General features: G+C 34.4%; 1 non-coding gene across 1 annotated transcript; it reads right to left on the bottom strand.

Moving 5' to 3' along the window:
* Positions 1-2,688: 2,688 nt before the first annotated feature.
* Positions 2,689-2,795, bottom strand: LOC133798945 (small nucleolar RNA R71). Its single transcript, XR_009876161.1, has one exon. It is a non-coding gene; the product is annotated as a small nucleolar RNA R71 (small nucleolar RNA).
* Positions 2,796-24,992: the final 22,197 nt, after the last annotated feature.

The following is a 24,992-nucleotide window of genomic DNA, read 5'->3' as shown; positions in this document are numbered from 1 at the left end:
GGCCCTGCCCTCCGTTTCGGTCCAAGTGGACCCAGCCACTTCCAGCCAAACCAAGCATCAGGCCCACCACATCTGCCTATTCCCAGCTGCCGTTTCCCCTTGAGCCCAACAAAAGCTCACTTTTGTACCTTTGTCCCCTTTGTCTAAAATGCCACATTTTTACCCAATTTTCCTACATATTTCACCACAACATCATCATTACAGCCTATAATATACCTCTACATACCATATTTACTTTATTTAATTAATTTAATCAATTTAATTAATTTAAGTTGATTATTTTAATGCTCTCATTTTGGCTATAAATATGAAATTTCAAGACCATTTTAGGGTGCTTAATTTTTTGTTACCATCTTCTTTCTACCATTCTCTCTTCCATTTTGGGTTTTTCAAGAGCATTTTCAAGTATGTATTTCATTTATTTTGTAATTTCTATTCTAGTTATGTGCTTCTAATTTTTTCATAAGATTATTAAGATCATGATGAAGCAACTTGTAACTAGATAATATTTATGTTGTATGTTGATTTCCCTTGTAATGCAACAAAGTTTATGGATTTTTCTTCTTCATATATGTCTATCATCTTTACTATCTCATATTTTGGATTGTTAGATAATATTGTACTTTGTTCTTCATTTTGCAAAAACATAATATTCTTTGTGTAAGATGTGTCATTAAATTGTACACATCCATGCTTAGAACAAAAATATTATATTTTGCCTTATAAATAATGTTATTTGATTTTTTTTTGTTTCATTAGGTTGATTCACATTAAATACTTTGAAATTATACTTTTTTGAAAAGTGAAGAAAAATCCTATCTTTTTAGAAGTAATTTGTGTTTAAAATTATAAATCTATTTGGAAAATGATGATAGTTTGATTTATTTTAACTATCACTCAAACTTGGGAATCAATATACTAATAAATATTATTAAACTTACATTTTGTGGATTCTAGTATCTTAATAATATTTCCTTTTACCACTTATTTTAAAATCATTATTGAGTTATTTTCATTCTCTTAAATATCTTTATTTTAAATCTTTTATTTTATATTCATGACATTAAATCTCATCAATCTTTGGAGCTAGGTTAGAATTTATTTATTTTGGTTTAAAATAGTTTTCTTTTTTATTTTATACAACTCCTTTGGGTTCGATCTCATGCTTACACGAACACTATATTCCATATACGATTTGTGCGCTTGCGAGTACAAATTTTTAAACACATACCCGTTTTGGGTCCATTAAGTTTTTGGCGCCGTTGTTGGGGAGTTGCAAGAGAAAAGAAACGAAATTTATCTCAAGGTTAGTGAATTCTTCTACAAGTTATTTAAATTTTTGCGTTTAAAAAAATATTATATACAAAATATAAAAAATATATATTTAAAACTATAACAACTAAAAATAAATAAAATGAAAATTTGGGACGGTTCTACCACCCATAAAAAAAAACTTACTTATATATTTATATTTATTGTTTTTTAGTTGACGACACTTATACCTCCTTTCTATCTTTTGAATTTTTATAGTCGATGGCACTTGTGCCTCCAAATTTTGTTATAATTTTGTTGTAATTTTTATTCCTTGTATTTCTTTGTTAGTTGACGGCACTTATGCCTCCTAACATTTGTTGTAATTTTCTTTATTTATCTTGTTGTAGTTTTTATTTTATTTTATTTTTGCAAGTTACTAGTTGATGGCAATTTTGCCTCCTAGACTTTTATCTTATGTTTTAGTTGATGGCACTTGTGCCTCCTAATTTTTACCTTAATTTTGTTATGGTTGATGGCATGCTATGCCTCACTACTCTTGCCTAAATTTTAGTCTTATTTAATTTTGTCTTATTTTTATTTATATTTTATCATAATATTGTGTAGTTGTGAAAAAAAAACATTTGAAAAAGAAAAAGAGAAACCTAAATCTTGTCCTTTCACCATAAGCAATTTTTGCTTAAAGGAAATTTGAACAAAATTCACAATCCGCCTCTACTAATTAACCTCGGGGAGTTGTTAGTAGTGCGCGAGTAAGTGGAATCAAATAGGACTGGGGACAAGTAAACCATAAAAATTATATTGTTGTGAAATCTCTAAAAAATTCTAAGTATGCTCTGTGGTTGCGGTTTTTAACTGATCTTCCACATTAGAAAATTGCTTGTTTGAGATTATCTTTTTTGCCTTGTTTGTGAAAATTGTATGCATCATTGGGAACATAACTCTAAAAATCGATTAGTAAAAAGACGTTTATCTTTGTTTGAAATTGAAAGTGTTAGTAAAAATTTGAGCATCATGGAACTATTTGCTAATCTTGTTGATGAAAATGTTGTGCCTGAAGAAACTTTGCTTGAATATTTTGCACCTATTTCATCTAATGCTCCTTCATGTATTGTTCTTCCAACCACTTCTGCTACCCATTTCGAGCTTAAACCATCAATCATTCAATTGTTGCCATCTTTTTATGGGTTAGATAGAGAGGATCCTTACATGCATGTCAAATATTTCTTAGAAATTTGCTCAACATTTAAATTTCAAAAAAATTCTGATAAGTCGGTCAAACTAAGATTGCTCCCTTTTTCATTAAAAGAACAATTAAAATCTTGGTTAAATTCCCTTCCCATGGGGTCTATAACTACATGGGACCAACTTTATAATAAATTCTTGATGAAATTTTTTCCTATGTCTAAAACTGATAGTCTAAGGAGAGAAATCTCCGATTTTTTTCAAAAAGATAATGAAGAGTTTTATGAATGTTGGGAAAGATTTAAAGATTTATTATTAAAATTTCATCATCATGGTTTTGAAAAATGGAGACTTGCAAACTATTTTTATGATGGTTTGACTCCCTCTAATCATCAAATGATTCAATCTATGCATACTGGAAATTTTTAAAATTTCAAGGACAAGAGGCTTGGGACGCCCTTGAAGATTTATCTGTCAATTCACAACAATTGAATTATTTTGATCCTAGTTCTAGGTCAACTAATTCAAAAAAAAGAGGAGGAAGGTATGAAGTAAAAGAGGAATTAGACTTTAAAACATCCTTAGACAAATTAGCGAGAAAAGTAGAAGCTTTAGCCATAAGCCAAACTATAAACTCTCCAATACAACCAAGAAAGGATGTTTGTTCTATATGTTCTAGTCCTTGCCATAATGCCCAATTATGTCCTTCCTACCAAGAAGCCTTTTCTGAGGAGGCCAATGATCTTCATGCTTATGGGAAACCAAATGATAACCCGTTTTCATCCACTTACAATCCAAATTGGAGAAACCATCCAAAATTTTCATGGAGACAAAACCAACCCCAAATGAATCAAGGGCACCAATATAACACACAAAACCAAGCTCATGCCCCACAAAGTCAACCATATCCACAACAAATAAAACCTTCATTAGAAGATACTTTACAACAATTTATGCAATCCACTCAACAAATCCTACAAAATCAGTCTCTATCAATTACCAAACTCGAGACACAAGTAGGATAACTCACCACTGCTTTAGCTGATAGAGAAAAAGGAACATTCCCTACTCAACCTATCCCTAATCCAAAAGGTCAATATGAGATAGGAAAGTCTAGTCATAATGGAGAAGTCAAATCAATTTCAACTCTTAGGTCAGGAAAGAACATTGTCAAACCCAATTACATACCCGAGGTTGAAAACAAAAAAGAAAAAGAAAAGTGTCAGCCTTCTAGTTCTAAAGCCAATGACTCTTAAAACAAGGAAACTCCAATCCATCCTTTCATTCCAAAAGCCCAATTCCCACAAAGATTACTTCCAATTAAAAAAGGCGGCCAATATAATGACATCTTAGAAGTTTTTAAACAAGTTAGTATCAATATCCCTTTCTTAGATGCCATTAAACAAATTCCTGCCTACTCTAAATTTTTAAAGGATCTTTGTATTGTTAAAAGAAACACTAATGTTCCTAAAAAGACGTTTTTAACTGAACAAGCTAGTTCCATTATTCAATATAAGAGTCTTGTTAAATATAAAGATCCTGGGTGTCCCACAATTTCATGCATTATTGGTGATCATTTTATTAACAAGGCTTTACTAGATTTGGGTGCTAGTGTGAATTTATTGCCTTATTCTGTTTATAAGCAACTTGGTCTTGGTGAACTTAAACCCACTTCTATAACTCTTCAATTAGTCGATCGTTCTGTGAAAATTCCTAGAGGCATTATACAGGATGTTTTGATAAAAGTTGATAAATTTTACTTTCCTATTGACTTCATTGTTCTTGATACTCAACCTATGGAAAATATGCATGCTCAAATTCCTATCATTTTAGGTAGACCATTCTTAGCTACATCTAATGCAATCATAAATTTTCATAATGGTGTTTTGAAATTATCTTCTGGAAATATGACTGTTCAATTGAATGTATTTAACCTTGTTAAATCTGTTGAGTGTGAGGAAGTGCATGAAGTTAACATGATAGATAGTATTTGTGAAGATGATGGAAATGACTTACTTGACTTTTGTGAAAAATACTTTGGTATGAACTTGCATGTTGATGACTCTAATGATGATGTGAATTATTTGCTAGAGTCTATACCCTTAAATGAAGCCAAAGATGAACCTTTTTCACCCTTAGATCATGTTCAATCAATTTCTGAGTCTCAAAAGTTAGACCTTAAACCTTCACCAGAAAATTTTAAATATGCTTTTCTAGGAGAATCTGAAACCTTACCTGTTATCATAGCATCCGCCTTAGATAAAGAACAAGAAGATAAATTGTTAGATATCCTTAGGAAACATAAAGAAGCCATAGGTTGGACCATTGGAGACATTAAAGGAATTAGCCCATCCATATGTATGCATAGAATCCATCTAGAAGAGAATGCTAAAACCTCTTGGGAATGTCAAAGAAGGCTAAATCCAAATATGAAAGAAGTAGTTAGAGAAGAGGTCATAAAATTGTTAGACGTAGGTATCATTTACCATGTTTCTGATAGTCAATGGGTTAGTCCAGTTCAAGTTGTGCCTAAGAATTTTGGGATCACAGTTGTTGAAAATGAGAAAAATGAATTAATCCCTACTAGAGTACAAACAGAGTGGAGAGTGTGCATAGACTATAGAAAGCTGAATAATGTTACTAGAAAACACCATTTTCCATTACCTTTTATTGATCAAATGCTTAAACGATTAGTTGGCCATGCATATTATTGCTTTCTTGATGGGTATTCGGGATATAACCAAATCCCCATTGCCCCAGAAGATCAAGAAAAGACTACATTCACATGCCCTTTCGGAACTTTTACCTATCGTCGCATGCCTTTTGGATTATGTAATGCACCTGCGACTTTTCAAAGGTGTATGATTTTAATTTTTTCTGACATGGTTGAAAGATTTCTTGAAGTGTTTATGGATGATTTTTTTGTGTTTGGTTCCTCCTTTGATGAATGTTTACACCATCTTTTACTTGTTTTGATTCGTTGCAAAGAGAAAAACCTTGTGCTTAACTGGGAAAAATGTCATTTTATGGTTAAAAAGGGAATTGATTTAGGTCATGTAATCTCATCGGAGGGAATAGAAGTTGATAAAACAAAAGTTGATCTTATTTCAAAACTTCCCCCACCTAAAACTGTGAAAGAAATTAGATCATTCTTAGGCCATGCCGGTTTCTATAGAAGATTTATAAAAGACTTTAGCGAAATTTCTCGGCCTTTATGCCATCTACTTGGAAAAGAAAATGCGCTTGTCTTTGATAATAATTGCCATGTTGCCTTTGAAAAATTGGAAAATTTGTTGACTACTGCACCCATTATTCGACCCCCTGATTGGAAAATACCTTTTGAAATAATGTGTGATGCTTCTGATTATGCTATAGGTGCTGTCTTAGGACAAAGACTTGAAAAAATACCTCATGTAATTTACTATGCTAGCAAAACTTTAAATGATGCTCAATTAAATTATTCCTCAACCGAAAAAGAATTGCTTGTTGTTGTTTTTGCATTGGAGAAATTTAGATCTTATTTGTTGGGGTCTAAAATTATTGTTTATTCTGATCATGTTTCATTAAAATATCTCTTATCGAAAAAAGATGCTAAGTCTCCTTTGATACGTTTGATCCTACTTTTACAAGAATTCGACTCAGAAATATGTGATAAAAAGGGATCTGAAAATGTTGTTGCTGGTCATTTATCTAGACTAGTTGTTAAAACTATACATGATTCCACTCCTATCACTGAAACTTTTCTTGATGAACAATTGATGCATGTTTCTTCCTTGCCTTGGTATGCTGATATTGTTAATTGTTTGGTCACTAAAGAAATACCATCTCATTGGTCTAAGCATGATAAATCTAAATTTTATTCTGATGTGAAATTTTTTATTTGGGATGATCCTAACTTATTTAAATACTGCCTTGAACAAATAATTAGAAGATGCATTCCAAATTGTGACCAATCTAAAATCATATCTTTTTGTCACGATCATGCATGTGGAGGACATTTTAGTAGTAAGAAAACAGCTGCTAAAATTTTACAATGTGGTTTCTATTGGCCTACTATCTTTCATGATACATATGTTTATTGTAAAGCTTGTGAACGTTGCCAAAAGTTAGGAAGTTTAACTAAAAGAAACATGATGCCTTTGAACCCTATTCTTATTATTGACATATTTGAAGTTTGGGGCATTGATTTTATGGGACCATTTCCTAACTCTTTTGGTAACCTTTATATTCTTGTTGGAGTTGATTATGTGTCTACATAGGTTGAAGATATTGCATGCCACACTAATGACCACAAAGTTGTGCTTCGGTTTTTGAAAGAAAATATATTTTCCCGTTTTGGTTTACCACGCGCTATCATTAGTGATAACGGTACACACTTTTGTAATAAGCCATTTGAACATTTGATGAAACAATATGGCATTACACATAAAGTCTCAACACCATATCACCCACAAACTAGTGGTCAAGTTGAAGTGTCTAATAGGGAAGTTAAGCACATTTTAGAAAAAACTGTGAATCCAACTAGGAAAGATTGGTCCTTAAGACTCACTGATACATTATGGGCGTATCGTACCGCGTACAAAACACCCATTGGCATGTCACCCTACAGCCTTGTGTATGGGAAGGCATGCCATTTCCTGTTGAATTAGAACGTAGAGCCTTTTGGGCAATTAAGTAGTTAAACTATTCTTTAGACAAGGCAGGTGAGAAACAAAAGCTTCAACTAAATGAACTAGACGAAATTAGGAATGATGCATATGGCTATTCAAAAAGTATAAGGATCGCATGAAATTTTACCATGACAAAAATATTTTGAGAAAAGATTTTTCTCCAGGTCAGAAAGTCCTTTTATACAACTCTCGTTTGCATTTATTCCCAGGAAAGTTATGCTCTAGGTGGTCCGGTCCTTACATTGTTCGTACTATTTTTCCACATGGAGCTATTGAAATTGAAAATCCAAAAAATGGTGATATATTTAAAGTTAATGGAAAAAAATTAAAACCATTTTTAGAATTGAAAACCAATGAAGTGGATGAGATTCTCCTTGAGGACGCTGTTTACCATGCTCTTTGATTCCTATTTGATCTTGATAACTTGTGTTTTATTTGTTTTTAATGTGTGATTTAATTTTTGTTTGTTGTATCTTTTACTCTCTTAGCGATGCAACATATCGAGGTACGACCATTCTAAACTCTAAACTCTTGTCAATTTTAATTTATATTTATATTTTGACACATTAAGGACAATGCTTAAATTAAGTTTGGGGGTATCGAGTTTATATGGTTATTATGATTAAGGAGAGTATGATTTATTGTGTTTATGTTTTGCGTTGTTTTTTTTTTATGTTTTGTGTTAATTTTTGTTTTTCTTTATGTTTGTTTGAAAAAAAACTTTATTAATTTTTGTTTTGTTTTGTAAAAGTATATATATTGTTGTCTTGTTAAAAAAAATTAAATTAAAAAAAAAAAAGAAATCAAAAATGTTTTGGTGATATTTTTCATTTTCAATGATAAAAATCTTGATTGAATTTGAGTTTAATTCTCTTAACAATATGAATAATTTTTAAGCTTTGTGTTTAATTATTTGGTCAATTTTTCATAACAAGAACACTCTTATTTCCTATGAGTATAAGTGAAAAAAATAATAATTTTAATGAAAACCTATTTTGTAAAAGCGAAATTGACAATTTAATTAATTACATAAGCTTAACTTTTATTCATAATAATTTATGAGATTTATTTTCATTGTGCAATTTTTGAGAAAATCCTTTCTATATCACCAATAATAATAATAAAAAAAATGTGTGTGTGTTTTAATTTTTCTTTTGCTTGAGAACTAGCAAAACTTTAAGTTTGGGGGTGTGATAACTTTACAGAATAGAGTTATTTTACCATATTTTATATGCTAACTGTTGCTTAGTTTTAAGTAATTTTGAATTTATTAGGTTTATTTTTTTTATAGATTTTTGTGTAATTTAGTAGTTAATTATTTGAATTATTGTTGTTTAGTTTGAGATAAAAAAATGTTGTATTATTGAACTTGAATGTTAAATATAAATTAAGTTATAATTAATATTTTCAAATAATTAAATTGATTTATTTTATAGTTGAAAATATTTTATTATGATTTATTTTATATTTATTTTGTTGAAAATAATGTTGCATTTTGGTACTTTGGAAAGAAGAGGAAATACAAGAATTAAATCTGAAAAAATATGGAGAATGTGGCATTTTTCAAAAGCACCTTCAGCTGCCTCCACCAGCCATCACGGGCCTACCTCTTCTGCCTAGGCCCAAGCTCCAGGCCCACGGATCAAGCTCTGCTCTCCCCCAGCCATCCAGGGCGCCACCTGCTCCTGCTCCTGGGCTCGCCTGTCTACCCCACGACCCATACCTCCAACAACTCGGGCCTTCTCCAATTCCTTCAGCCAAAGCCACCCAATAGTCCACGCACACCTTCAACAAACCCTTTCAGCCCTGCCCTCCGTTTAGGTCCAAGTGGACCCAGCTACTTCCAGCCAAACCAAGCACCAGGCCCACCACACCTGCCTATTCCCAGGTGCCATTTCCCCTTGAGCCCAACAAAAGCTCACTTTTGTACCTTTGTCCCCTTTTCTAAAATGCCACATTCTTACCCAATTTTCCTACATATATCACCACAACATTATCATTATACCCTATAATTTACCTCTACATACCATATTTACTTTATTTAATTAATTTAAGTTTATTATTTTAATGCTCTCATTTTGGCTATAAATATGAAATTTCAAGACCATTTTAGGGTGCTTAATTTTTGGTTTCCATCTTGTTTCTACCATTTCCTCTCAACCATTCTCTCTTCCATTCTGGGTTTTTCAAGAGCATTTTCAAGTATGTATTTCATTTATTTAGTAATTTCTATTCTAGTTATGTGCTTCTAATTTTTTTCATAAGATTATTAAGATCATGATGAAGCAACTTGTAACTAGATAATATTTATGTTGTATGTTGATAGCTTTTGTAATGCAACAAAGTTTATGGATTTTTCTTCTTCATATAAGTCTTTCATCTTTAATATCTCATATTTTGGATTGTTAGATAATATTGTACTTTGTTCTTCATTTTGCAAAAAACATAATTTTCTTTGTGTAAGATGTGTCATTAAATTGTACGCATCCATGCTTAGAACAAAAACATTATGTTTTGCCTTATAAATAATGTTATTTGATTTTTTTGTTGTTTCATTAGGTTGATTCACATTAAATACTTTGAAATTATACTTTTTTGAAAAGTGAAGAAAAATCCTATCTTTTTAGAAGTAATTTGTGCTTAAAATTATAAATCTATTTGGAAAATGATGATAGTTTGATTTATTTTAACTATCACTCAAACTTGGGAATCAATATACTAATAAATATTATTAAACTTACATTTTGTGGATTCTAGTATCTTAATAATCTTTCCTTTTACCACTTATTTTAAAATCATTATTGAGTTATTTTCATTCTCTTAAATAGCTTTATTTTAAATCTTTTATTTTATATTCATGACATTAAATCTCATCAATCTTTGGAGCTAGGTTAGAATTTATTTATTTTGGTTTAAAATAGTTTTCTTTTTTATTTTGGACAACTCCTTTGGGTTCGATCTCGTGCTTACACAAACACTATATTCCATATACGATTCGTGCGCTTGCGAGTATAAATTTTTAAAACATACCCATTTTGGGTCCATCAGGTATCCCAGAGACGAGATATAGCTGCGATGATTTGGAAAGAATTTTGGTAGCTGTGTAATGAAATATATTACTATGATGTAGTCAAGATTGCTAAAACAAATGAGTTTCTGAACCTGGTTCAGGGAAATGCAACAGTAACTGAGTATGTTAACAGATTCGATAGATTGGCCAAGTTTTCTTTTGATATGATACACATGATTGTGGCTCGGAAAGAACGATTTATTCATGGATTGAATCCCATAATAACTCAGGGCGTTAGAGTCGCCCCAGTAGATGAAATCTCTACCTATGCTCAGGTGGTAGGGAAAGCTCTTGTTGTTGAGAGCATAGGAAATGAGATTGAGAAGGAGAGTACCAGAGAGTGCGAAGCTCTAACAGTGATACCTCCGCTTATTGGATTGGGCAAGGATGAGGATTGGAAAGTTTACCCAAAATGCACTCGGTGCAAGAGGCGTCATTTGGTAGAATGTCGAGCAAAGGCATGTTTCTTATGTGGGATGGTTGGGCACTTCAGGAGAGATTTCCCAGGGCGAAGGAAGGATGAGCCAAAGGGGCGGATAGCTCGATCCCAGCTCGAGTGTTCGCTCTGATGCAATCAGAGTCAGAGACTAAGACTAGAGCTGGTTCCTCAGTAGTGGCATGTCAGCATTTTAGTTATGATCTTTGTATTATGTTGATTGGTTTTGGTGCCATGTTGTTCTTTGATTTGTTGCATCTAGAAAAGCCTAGACTTGATATGCAGATTACATGGTTATGTTGTGATGAGAATGTGGTACTCTATTGGTAATTTTAAGAGACGAATTACATTATTATGAAAATGACTCATCAGTTGATTTGATAGAGTTGGTTAAGACTGACTTTGATATGATCCTTGATATGGATTGGTTAGCCGAGTTTGGGGCAATGATAGATTGCAAGGAAATGATGGTAACTCTTGGGATTGAGGGTGAGAAACCCTAGTTACGTATGCTTATTGTTAGAGAATATATTTTTATACTCAATAGAAATATTGAAAAACCAAAATACAACTCTATGCAAAAAATACAATAGTCAAGGTATTTGACTAAATAAATATTACAACTCAATTGCTCAAAATACAAGTAACTAGAAAGATGTACAAGAAGAAGATTATAAACTCAAAAGAATAATAATACAAGTAAATAAGATCAACAAGATCAAAAGAATGAAAATAAAACCAATAAAAAGGGACAAACTCTCACACATCCAAAGTGTAGAGTAGTGGGGATCACCAACTTGAACAAGGTTCAAAACCTTTGTCCAAAAGCTTATTTCCCCTATTCTCTAAGCACTAAGGAATCTCTCAAGGAAATAGCTCTCTGGAATTATCAAGCCTCTATGGTGTATTTTCCAGCCAAGTGCTTTGTGGATGGAAAATGGTGTGTCTTGCAAGTGAGCATTAGACTCCTATTTATAGAGTTTGAGATACCCCTTTGAATTTAAAATTCCACCAACCCCCATGGCTGTTACCATTTTTTAATTGGATGTTTATGGAATTAAAATGGAGATTTGGGAGTTATTTGGGATTTTAGAACCGTTCAATTTAGAAAAAACTAAAAAACCATACAGTCTGTTAGCCACTGGCTTTTATCCCCCAGGCCGCTGCCATTGAAAGTCAGTGGCCGCGGCCACAGGCCATTTTCAGCACAAAAAAGTCATTTTTCCAAAACGTTCCAAAACATCCGAAATCCTTTCCCACATGATTTTGTAACCTCCAAACACCTATTGATAGTTAAATACTTGTCTCCAACAGCCATATTTCATCATGGCTTTGTGAAATCAAATCTCAAATGTGTAACATATAATATACACATTATTGGGTAATACTTGGGAGTTACAAATTTGTAACTAAATTTGTAAATCCAAAAATATGTCACACTTGAGCACACACATGTGTCTAATTTTTGTGACTCTCATTAATATGTTACAAGGTGTGACAAATCACTTTTTGTCACATTATTTAATCTAATATTATATTATATGAAATAATATAACATTCCCTCACTAGATTAAATAATTAAATAATAACTTTTTGTAACACTTATTTAATCAATCAAACATTATATTAAAATATAATATTCTCCCACTTGATTAAATAATCTACCTCTATAGAAACCTTTGCATTGGTGCACAAAGTAAAATGTCTTTCGACTTGAATTTTACCTTAGTGTAATTATCATAAAGTTTGTTGAAATTTTGGTTGCCGAAGCATTGAACCACTATCCCTTGATAACACACACACCTTTGCTGTGTTCACTTGATACCTCAATGTCTCGCTTTTGCACCGTTAATGGCCATGTTCACATTCCATTCATAGACTTTTCTTGAGAATGACTCCCAATTCTCATGAGAGGTGGCACCACCCCTAGGTCTATATAGGTAGAACTCTTACAGTATTTTGTTACCCTAAAATACTTGTCTTTTCAAGACTGAGTTCTATTAAAAAACCTTTCGGTTTTAACCCTCATTTTGGTAACACACTAGTACTCATATCTCAGATAAGACAAAATTTGAGTACTACTACTATTCACTTGATTGACTTGTTATTAACTATTGAACCTAATACTAGTTTGGTGGCTAGTATTAAGATAGGGTACCATCAACTGTGAATCTCTTTAGGGAGTCTAAGTCCCACCCTTTGAGATGTAGAAATGATTCCATTTGAATCATATCTTTTCTTATGTATGCATACTTAGACACTCTCATTATTTTATTCAAACTTTGTTGCTAGCTATAGTTTGATTAAAATAGTTACCTCGTTAAAATAGTGATTTTGACCATAGTCAACACCCCCACTATTTTATTTGATTAGCGTGTCAGGAGGGCAATAATTGATTTAATTATGTTAATATATGAATTTGGCTATTATGTGATTAGAAATGCATGTTTAGGTGAATGAAATATGCATTTGGGCCCCACTTGATTACTAGGGGCATGTTTGTAATTTTAGCCCATTGAGGGCATAAATGTGATATGTGTTAATTGTGATTGAAACCACGAATGAGTGGTGATATATTTTTGATGCACGATCCGAGATGGTCCTAGGGAGCAGAATATCTAGAAAGTCACAACGGGGTTGAATACCGGCTCAGGACGAGCCTAGGGGTAATTTTTGGTAACGTAAAGTGTGTTCGGGATTTATCAAGTATCAGGTAGTGGTTTAGTATTGATTTTAACATGTTGGGATTAAACGAGGATTTATGGGAACACTCGAGGAATTAGCAGGATTTGGCAAATGACAAAATTTCCCTTTATGATACTTGAGGACTTAGATAGACTTTTGACAAAAGGATATACATAGTTCAAGGAGCTGAGATTCTAGAAGGACTTAGAGGAAACAGAAGGAAGAAAAAATAGAGAACCACAAGAACCCACAACTCTCTCTCATTCGGCTAACTTTCCCTTTCATTGAGGCTTGGAGAGTTTGAAGGGAATTAACCAGAGATTCAAGGTTGGAACTAGGGAGCCTAGAAGCTTGGAACTCAAGGAATTAGTTAAGAGATTTAATTAAGTGCAGAGGTAAGCCCTTAACTTGATCATCAAGTTTAATTCTATTGGTTTTTATTAAAACCTTAGGTTAGCGTGAAAGTTGAATTCTGGTTTGATTCTGAGTATATGGGGTTGTTTATGGATTTATTGTGATGTTTAGGCTATATGGATAAGAATTCTGGGCTTAATTCTGAGGTTGGCTAAAGTTTGGGATGTGAATTATGGGTTTAGGCTCGAGGGAAAACTTGAGAAATTGGCTGGTTTTCTAGGTTTTTGGGACCCGCACCGCGACCCTGTTCATCAGGCACCACGACTCGTATGTGCGTGAAGGCCTGGGGAGGCCTCTGTCCTTCAGGTGCACCGCAACCCTGGGGTTATTGGTCGCAGCCCGTGTCCTCCACAGGGAAGGCCTAGCTCTCTGACCAGGTAGCAAGTCGCGGCTCTAAAGGGCATGTCGCGGCCCTATTTGAAAAATAAGGGAGAATAGGGCTTTAAGGCTCGGTAACTCAAATGTTAAGGCTTGAAACAGATTTTACTACCCTAATTGGTAGAATCCAAGGTCTTGAAGGAAAGATTTACATTCCAAAGTTATTTATTGGTTTAGAATTTGATGGATGGTTATTTAAAATGCGTCGTGACTAGGATTTCGTCAAGGCTTGGGATAGAGGGTTGTACTCATGATCGTGGTTCTCAAATAGCTTGGGACACATGTAAGGAAATTATTGTACCCATAGAGCAGGGCATGGCCCCATTTTCTATATTGCAGGGCACGACTCTAATACTTGTGCTTAACGTGTGCTTAAATTTATCTATGATTATTATGCCATGTGACCCATGTTTGTGATTAAATGATAAGGGCTAGGAACGTCAAAGATCAGGATCGAGGTTAAGCACACTAAGTGTAGGACGTTAGGGCGAGACCCTCCTAGGATGTTGTAGTCATCCTCTCGGTGAAGACCGCAAACCCAAGACATTGTAAAGCGCCTGGGACGACAATGGCTGCTATGTGTTTAGCCTATTGGCTGGTGTGTTGTATATTGTTATCTTGCTGTCTTGCTATATATTGTTGACTGGTGTGCATGTGTTATATGTTACATGACAATTTTCTTGCTGGGCTTCGGCTCATGGATGCTCTATGGTCAGGTAAGGGCAAAGGAAAGGTCAACCAACCATGAGTACGGAGAGCGTGGAGCGACAGGTACATGTTCGGCCTACCTGGCTACCACGACCAGGGTTATTTTGGAAGATGTAATGTATTGGTAGATTTGTCACCTAAGTTGACCTTAAATGTATTTTGAGATGTAAAGTATTTTCTAAAAAGTTTTTTGGGATCCTAAATGTATAGCTCTTTACGTTTTCAATGAATGACCACATTTTTATACCAAATGCCTTTAAATGACTTTTATTACAGTTTAGCTACATTTTTAACCTAAAACCTCGATTAGCGAGCTAATGGTACGTTTTTAACGCACTTAAAAATGGCTCTAAGGAAGTAGGGTGTTACAACACTCCTCATGTATAAGCCTATAGATGTTCCCTAAGTTTAAAGATTCAATTTTTCAAAAAAAAAAAGTTGTATTTCTCTAAACTCTAACTATCTGAGATAGACTATTTTGTTTTTTTTAGGGTTTCCCATTATATTTTTGTTCAAACATTTGATAGTTATATAATATTTCATGTGAGGATTCCATTTATCTCGAAGTTGTAATTTCACTCTCCAGTTTACATCATTTTCTAGATTTGCCTTCATAATATGCATGTGATTCTTAATAAGTCTCTAGGATTTGTATTATTGAATTATTCACATTATTCATTGTTGATTTATAAAGCAAAAAGCCATAAATTTACAACAATCAAAATCTCTAGTTCTAATTACTTTCTTTTTGTGTTTTGCATAATCAACAATAAGGGAAATTTGTTCATCTCCTACAACCTCAAATCTTTTCTTCAAGATTTGGTTTGTGTTGAACACACAAGCATGGGAGATCGAAGAAAGTTCTATTTGGATATGCGCTACATGAATGTGATTATGAATTCAAAGTTCTGATTGACAAAGGATGAGACTACTCTATGGGATTACAAACTAAAGGTGATTGATACAATCAAATTCCTTATTTCTAAATGTATAGATTTCAAGAATTTGAATGTCTGCCATATTTGTATGAGTTTGAGTTTATTGTTTATTTTAAGAGTACAATGGTGAATGTTAATGAATAATTCAAGGGTTATTGTTATACTTGTTTTGTTTGTAAAGTTGTTGATCATTATGTGAGATATTGTAATAGTGAAATTAACCATAATAAGATTAAGGTTTAGGAAATTGATGTTGATATCATTGAACTTCTAATGAATTTAATTGGGCCGCATTAATTGATGATTATATCTTTGTGACCTTAATAAATTTGATGCATTCAATGAGGAATTCCTTGCAACCCTAATTGAGAATAATGCATTCGATGAGGAATGTAAGATAACTCTAAAGGAAATTGACATTATTTATGCATACATTGATGAGACTAATGCAACATTAAGAGAAAGTAAACATGTCAATGTAATTATTGTTGAGATCATTGCAATCTTGAGTGAAGTTAATGCAACCCAAGGGAAGGTGCAAGGGTGGTGGTATGATACTTGTTCTACTATTCATGAACTCTAAGATAAAACTATTTTCGAAACCTTTGAAAGTGCAAAGGATGGACTTGAAATACAAATGGAAAATGAAAAGAGATCAAAGGTACTTGGAAGGAGATGCATTGATTTGTATTTCACTAATGGAAAGAAAGTGACCCTAACTAATATTTTCTATGTTCCAGATATGAATAGAAACATTATAAGTGGAAGTCTATTGAGTAAATCCGGTATCAAAGTGGAGTTTGAATCCGGTAAAATCATTTAGACTAAATTGGGCACATTTGTGAGAAAGGGTTATTCATGTTATGGGATGATCAAATTGTGTACTCTTGATAATGACAATAATAATATGGCATCTAATTCTTGCAATGTGATTAATTCTAGTTCCATTACTTTGTGGCATTATAGACTTGCTCATATAGGTTATAGCACAATTAAAGGAGTTGTTAAATGTGGATTAATTAATTATGTTGTGAATGAGCAAGATAAATGTGAAATATTTGTTAGATCTAAAATGGTTAAGAAACATTTTCCAAGTGTTGATAGATGTCCAAACTTGCTAGATTTAATACATAGTGATTTAAGTGAATTAAATGACATGTTGACTATAGGAGGAAATTAATACTTCATAACTTTTATAGATGATTGCTCTAGGTATACTTTTGTGAATTTGCTTTAGAGTAATGATGAGGCATTTAATGCATTTAAAATCTATAAAGCTAAAGTATAAAATGATTGGAAAGGAAAATTCAGGCTCTTAGAAGTGATAGAGGCGGTGAATACTTTCCAAATGATTTCAATGTGTTTTGTGAACAATATGGTATTATACATTAATGCATTGCACCATACACTCCACAAAAAAAAATGGAATAGATGAAAGAAAGAATAGGAAATATCTTGAGATGATTAATTATATGCTTTTACATTCTAAATTGAGTTATAATTTGTGGGGTAAAGCTTTTCTTGTTGCGTATCATATATTGAATCGAATTCCTATGAAAAAGAATAATGTGTCTCCATATGAGTTATGGAGAGGAAAGAAGCATAACTTAGTGTAGTGTCCCAGAATATTTACTTAGCTAGCTAGATGATAGTAGTAGTTAGTATTAGTTTGTAGTATGTTAGATTCCGTGGATTTTGGTTCAAACCGGGACTTAGTTGGAAACTCATAGCAATAGTTATGGATTTTATAAGTTTAACCTATAGTTTAAGAATATTAATTATAACATAAGATTTGATTAATATTGTTGGTTCTAGAAATATATTTATTATAACCTAAGGTTTAGATAGAACCATTAAGAGCATGGCATTTGTCATATGCATGTTTATTAAGGATTTAAGTATTTTGATAAATAGTTTAATTAAAAGAAGAATCTAGAAGCTCTAGAACCTTCCAGAAACTGTTAGGATCACGTTTAGACTTAATCAAAGTTGTTTTATCATTTCAAAATATGCTGAAAAGTAAAAATACGTGTTTGTTATATCAACGTATGCCGATATATCGCAGCTATAGGGGCCGATATATCGCCTATGGAAGATACGAAAAACACGTTGACTTTGCACGAACATTCAAACGGGGCTCGGGAAATTGGTCCAGCCGATATATCGCCCAAGGTAGGCGATATATCGCCCCTGGTGCTGCATTTTTTAATATTGAGGATTTTTAAATTTAAATACAACCTTAACCGCTTGGACCTGCCTTCGAACAATTTTGACCGAGTTCTGGGCGTTTGTTGAACAAAAATTCAATTCATTTATTTATTCAAATTATAAGGGGTTAGTTTCACTCCTTGAACTCTATAAATAGGACCTAGTACTCAGCCATTTTCTTCATTCTTCAAGCAGTCTTCAGAGCCTCCAAGTTGCTAGTGTTACTATAAAGAGAAACACTTGGGTTTTTTTTGGGTTATAAGCTTTATCATTCTAAGCCTTTCTAAACACTTGGGAAGTGAGATATAGTGAGATTTCGGTATCAAGGTTTAGATCAATTCATAAGATCATTCAAGGTATTCTTATCCCTAAGTTCAATTCTTTATGGTTCTTTAGTTTTCTTTTATTTTCTTTTCAGATCGTAACTCTTGTTTATGATTCTTGGTTAGGTGTTTAAGTTTCTTGAAAACTTAAGGTTCTTCTTGGTAAGTTTCTTCTTTGATGGTTTAGTTTTCTCTTCATCTCTTTTCTTTAGAAACTCACTATTCTTATTGTTGGTTTTTATGAGTGTTACAATCCTGTTCTTGTCTTCATATCCCAATTTTTGGAAAGGAAAATAGGATAGATTTTATGTGTTTATATGTTTATGTTATGATATGTTTTATGCTATGATATGTATATGTATAAAAATGTTTTGTAGTCACTTAGTGCCTATAGTTGGTTTGATAGCAAACCCCAATATTTGTATGCCACTTGGGGCTTATAGTTGCTTAGATAGCAAACCCCAAGAATTTTATCATTTTCATGGTTTAGAGTTATGATTTACCCTACCTCGATTAGTAGACTGAGGACCTAGATGGGTTATCATATACTACCATGTGATCTAACCTACCTCGATTAGTAGACAGAGGACCTAGATGGTTTATCACGTGCCATGTTAATGAGTTAATGGCCATTAATATTGTAGTCCTATATGATATACGTTTTTATAGTCTTATATTTTATAGTATATGTTTATGATAAAATCCTATGTTTATGATTTATGTGTTAGTAGATTTTCCTTACTAGGCATTAGGCTCATTCCTTTATTTTTAGCTTGATGCAGGAAAATGATTATGGAAGGCAGAATGATTCATGGCAACTTGGCTTGTGTGCTGAGGATGAATGGTGTAATGACCCATCTACTCTAGACCTTTGACCATTAATGACTACTATACATAGACACTAATCTTTAATAAAACTCACAAGTGAAATAATCATAACTTCATTAAAACTTGTAAGACAAATGTTAAACTACATAAAATTTAAAGTAGGATATGGGATCCCATTGTTTTTAAAATAAAAACATAACATAACTTAAAATAAATGGATTACAAAATAAAGTGCGGAAAATACATATAAAGCATAATTTTTTTAAAAGACTAAGAAACGACTTCATCCTCGAATCGAACGCTCAATCCACTGATTCCATCCTGCCTCAATACACAACCCCCAAGCTGCCAAGAACCTTTCTGCCGCCATAGCTAATTTCCTGCACATATAAACATAAAGGAATGAGCCTAATGCCCACCAAGGAAAATCATATACATAAAATTCATATCGCAACATCTACTAAAACATATCATAAACATATGTCACGCATACTATAATGGCCATTATTACTTGGGCTCATAAACTAAACAAGTCATATGCCCATTAGATTTGCGCGACTTGCTAGCTAAGCAGGTCATATGCCCATAAATTTATTGGGGCTTGTTAGTTATACAAGTTATATGCCTAAGTCTACAAACATACATAATATAACATATAACATAACGTATAAAATCCTATCCTATTTTCCTTATCAAATATACCGGGACATGAGAACAGGATTGGGACTTTGGAACACTCCTATAAACCATCAAAGAAAGGTGATTGTACTAAAGAAAAAGGGATGAAAAGAATGGACGAACTATACCATCGAGAATATACTTACCAAAAATCTTACGTTCAAGATCTTAGATTTCCTAACAAAGAATAAAGAATAGAGTTAGGATTTTGAGTAGAAAACTATAAGAATAACACATAAATGAACTAAAATAATGAATACCTCGAATGCTTCTATCACCGTGCTACACTTCGAACCGAAAAAATACTATGAACCTTACTTCCCAAGTGTTTATTAAGCTTAAAAAGTTAAAGCTTATATTCCCAACCCAAGTGTTTAAGCACTCAAAAATAACCTAGCAGCTTGCAGACTCTAAACTTAGCATGATGAATGAATAAATGGCTGGGTACTAGGTCCTATTTATAGAGTTCAAGAATGAAAATATCTTCATTTAACTTGAATAAAGTAATGGCTTTTTAAGTGAAAAATATTTGAATTATCGTTCAGGAGAGGCTGAAGACTCGGTCAGAAAGATGCTGGACTTATCAAGAGGTTAAAGAATAAATTAAGCTCAGTTTCAAAAACATTTAAAAATATGGTACATGATCCGATATATCGCCCCTAGTAGGTGATATATCGCCTGGGCTAATATGCCCGAGGCTCATCGAGGTGGTCGTTTGAAGTTACGTGTTTTTCGTATCCCCGTATGGCGATATATCACCCCTATAGTTGTGATATATCGGCATACGCTGAAATATTAAACACGAAATTTCACATTTTCAGCCTAATTTGAATTGAGTAAATAGCCTTGACTAAGTCCTCTAACGATTTCAAAGCTGCTGACAGACCCTAGGATATTCAAATATTGATCTTAATAAACTTATTCCTCAAAAATACTTAATTATCATTAAACATACACAAGAAAAGTGTTACTATCTTATTGGGTCTATCTAAACCTTATAATATAAAAAATATCACCATAAATATCAGTCATATTAATCAAACCTTAGGTTAAAATTAATATTCTTAAACTATAGGTTAAACTTAGAAAATCTACAAGTGTTACTACGAGTGTCCAACTAAATCTCGGTCTGAACCAAAATCCACAGTCATAAAAATACTACAACTATTACTATTGCTACTACTATCTAACTAGCTAAGTAAAGTTCTTGGACTCTACAAATGGATTGAATGGACTGCGTGAACGATCGAGGATGACGTTTTTCCTAGTCTTTTGAATTATGTTTCTTTTGTAACTCCACACTTAGATTTTAAACAATTGATTTAATTTATGTTTTTATGCATTAAACAATGGGTACCCATACCGTATTTTATATTTCATATTTTATCTTGTATTTTGCACAATATTTATTTTGGGGTTTTAAATAAAGTTATGTTATTTCTTATGTATCTTTCCCAAAATAGTAGCTATGTCTAGTAGTTTAAATGGTCCAAGGTCTTAGAAATAGTTGGGTCATTACACTTAGGCTATCTTAAAGTGTGGGGGTGACTTGCTTATTGCAAGAGCACAAAGTCTAAAGGTTCGTTAATGACCTAGATAGCCTTGCTTATGGCATAGGAAGTTTGATAAATCCATAGTTTCAGATGGTTTTAAACACAATAATGTAAATAAGGGCTTATACTCTAAGACTTGAGATGGATATGTCATCATGGTGTGTCTATATGTTGATGATATGTTGATTTTGAGTAATGAGATGAAAGGCTTAGTAGAATTGAAGAGGTTTATATCTCCCCTTCAAGATGAAGGATGTAACGTCCCAAAATATTTAATGAGCCTGAGTGCCTCGATTAGTGTGACGAGAGGGGATAATTGGATCGTTTTATGTATTTGTGTTCCTTTGTGAAATATAAATATGTGATTATGTTAATTGTATGAGTTAATTTTTGCCCATTGAGGGCCTAATTGTAATGTTATATACTATGTGATTGAGACCACATTATTATGTGGATATATTTGAGTTATTCGACATGAGGCGACTTTTGAGAAATTTGGTAGAAAGTCACAACGGGGTTAAATACCCAGCTCAGGATGAGCTTAAGGGTATTTTGGTAATTTGGAAAATTACCGGGGTTTATTGGTAAATGGAAATTCATTTGGTGAATATTTGGGTTTGGTTGATTTAATTGGGAATATGTGGTGTAATTTGAGGTTAATGGGAATTAGGAAAAAATGATTATTTTACCTTTGGGAATGCTTTGAAGATGAAGTTTGGGGTAAGGGTATTATGGTATTTTGACCCTTTGGCAGTGATTTTCTAGCTAAGACTATAACCCTTCAGCTATACACATTCAAGGGTTCACTTGGATTTTCTTTGGTCATTTTGGAAGAAAAAAATCCCAAGGTTTCTAAGCTAAAAAGCTTGTTCAAGCTGGGAGGGTTTGAAGATTGACGGAGATTAGAAGCTTTCTGGGGAAATTAGAAGTTGTTGAGGACCTTAAACCAGATGGGAATTCAAAATTCAGTAAGCAAATCCTCACCTTATGTGATTTCTTGTTATGGAGAGTGTTCTTGAAGTTTTGATGTGAATTTTGAGTCTCATCTGTTCTGGGTTGTTTCAATCAGGGAAAATGAGTTTAGAATCAAATTATTACTTGTTTTTAATGTTGGGAAGCTGCTAGGATTCAATTTTGGTATGATGATTTCTGATTTGGGAAAGAAAAGAAATTTTGAAGCTCAATTATGGTGATTGTGGTTTTGTTGGGTATTAGGGTATGCTTTGGGGTGTTTCTAAGTCGTTGGGCTCTTGGGTAACTGGTATTCCAATCAAATTACTTTGTAATTGAGTTAAGAAACTTGGTTTGATGACCCTTGAGGGTCTTGGGTCGATTTTTGGCATATGGGGTGGGAGAAATCGTAGAAAACAAAACCCAGAATTATGGGTTCTTGATATAGCGCCCCTGTGCTAGTTTTAGGGGCCCCTACAATATGCAAGGGGGTTTTGGGGAGCCTCTACCTATTTGGGCACCCCTGTGCTAGTTTTGGGCGCCCCTGCCCTAGGGCTATGTAACGCCCTGGATAACCAAGACCGTCACACTGTGTGTTTAAAATAGTGCAGGACTTGCTAATCAAGGCTTTCAAATGAAAACGTGATCCTATAGTCATAAACAGGTAGTGTTTAAAAGATTTTGGTCATATTTACAAAAAATCTAAAAGTTATAAATAAACATGGCCATTCTAATGGAAAAATACACGTTTTAGGTTTCCGTCCCTGTACAAACCCTCGACCGTGGTGGTCGAGTAGCTGACAATGTACACCTCGCCCCCAGAGATCTCCAACTCATGGTTGAACCATCAAACCCTTGCATTTACCTGCACCACGCAGGACCCATGAGCCGAGGCCCAGCAAGAAATTAGTTGACGGGTGATGGAGTCCCTTTCTCCTTTGATCTTGTGAATATGGGAAATTAGTTGAAGAAGCAAGGCATTCTAGAAGAGGGCTTCACATATCGCGTAGCGAGGCCCAAACATGCCGCATGCCAGCCTTCATGGGGTCCAAGGGCCTCACACAGTTACGTCACCCAAGCACAAGTCTATGTGTGCCAAGGACGATACGCCTACGCAGAAGGTCGTGCGGGGGCCTGGGTTTCTTGACGTCCCGGATTGTGGAGGACCGCGCATGAAGAGGGGAATAGCCTCGCGTAGCGAGGCCAGGCGTGGAAGGTCGTGCGAGGGCCTGGGTTTGTGGGTCGCGACATGCACAGGACCGCGCATGGCCAGGGGGATATCTCCTCGCTTAACAAGGCTAGGTGCATGGAGAGGGCCTGGTTTCCTTGGCGTTGTGACACGCGGAGGGCCGTACATGAAGAGGGAGAGCCTCGCATAGCCAAGCACCACATTGAAGACTCGCCTAATGAAGGCTTCCGAGAAAGCTCGCGCACCCTCGGACAACACGCGGAGTCCCAACACCTCGAAGTGTTGCTCCGGACACAGCTACCTCACCTATGCACTAGACCATATGAGGGCCTTGTGGCCCTGCTGTCGAGGCAATGAGGAGGGCTTCATTGCCTCCTGCATTCTATTCATGTTGGGCCACCCAACTATAAGGAGAATTAGAAAGGATGTCACACTTGAAAAATATTAGAAATCCATGAGCCAAGGTATGTCGTAGAAACGTGAGAAGGATCATTAGGCACGTGGACGAATACTAGGGATACGACCCTAAGGAAGGCAGAGGCGTGATTTCGACATCAACATCTGACAAGTAGTAGTGGTACGAATTTGTACAAGGAGTGTTAGCATGATCTGCCTGTCTCTGACCATGCACTAACAATCGACACCACGACCCTCTGCTCCTCAAATTCGTGCACCACTACTCTGACAAAGTACCAATGTACAATCTTGTCCCTTGGGACCACCTTGTATTAGAGGCCATTAGATCCAAGCTATAAATAGGCTTCAACCCCCTAACCAAGGAGTTGGAAAAATTCATTGTAAACAGAGATAGAAAAGAAATATATAAGATGGTCATCCATTGTAGTTCTGCATCTTTCTTTTTTTTCCTAAGTTCTATCTACGTAGTTTTTGCAACAAACTTTGAGTTTTCCATCCATATATCGTTGATGAGTTTCTGCCATCAATAGTTTGGCACTGTCTGTGGGAAGAGCAAGTATCAAGCCAACATTCTTTCATCACTTCTAGCAAAGAAAAATGCCAAGGCATTCAAAACGCTTACGTCAACTACAAGACGTTGAGGTTCACCTGGACAGAGAACAGCTGAGGGCCTCCAAGAAAGACCTTCCTCCACCTAAGCATGGAAATATGCCAGAGGAACGTCCTGCCCCAAGGGAGGAAAAGGAAGCATCATCCCCAGCTGTCCAGCTTGATGAAGGTCATTCAGAGCTGCCAACGCACCAACATCCTTGGCCCCCGGTGGCACCACACTCTAGCCACCGAGACCCGGGTCCCTCGACACATAGGCCAGGCAAGAGTCCTTGAGTGCCCTCGGTGAGTTCCAGCTCAAGGACTAACTTCTATGAGGACGAGATTCGCGAGTTACATAAAAATAATCGAAGGCTAGAAACCACACTAGAAAACATGCAGGAGGTTTTAAATGGCCTTCTGCATGGAAAGTCGAGCATACCCCTTCCGAAGCATAAAGAGGAAGAGCATGAAAGAAGGGAAACCACTGTCCCCGTAGAC

Source organism: Humulus lupulus, chromosome 8 (assembly GCF_963169125.1).
Source record: "Humulus lupulus chromosome 8, drHumLupu1.1, whole genome shotgun sequence".
Taxonomy (NCBI): Eukaryota; Viridiplantae; Streptophyta; class Magnoliopsida; order Rosales; family Cannabaceae; genus Humulus; species Humulus lupulus.
Note: the sequence above shows the minus strand (reverse complement) of the source record. Positions and strands in the feature narration are given on the sequence as shown.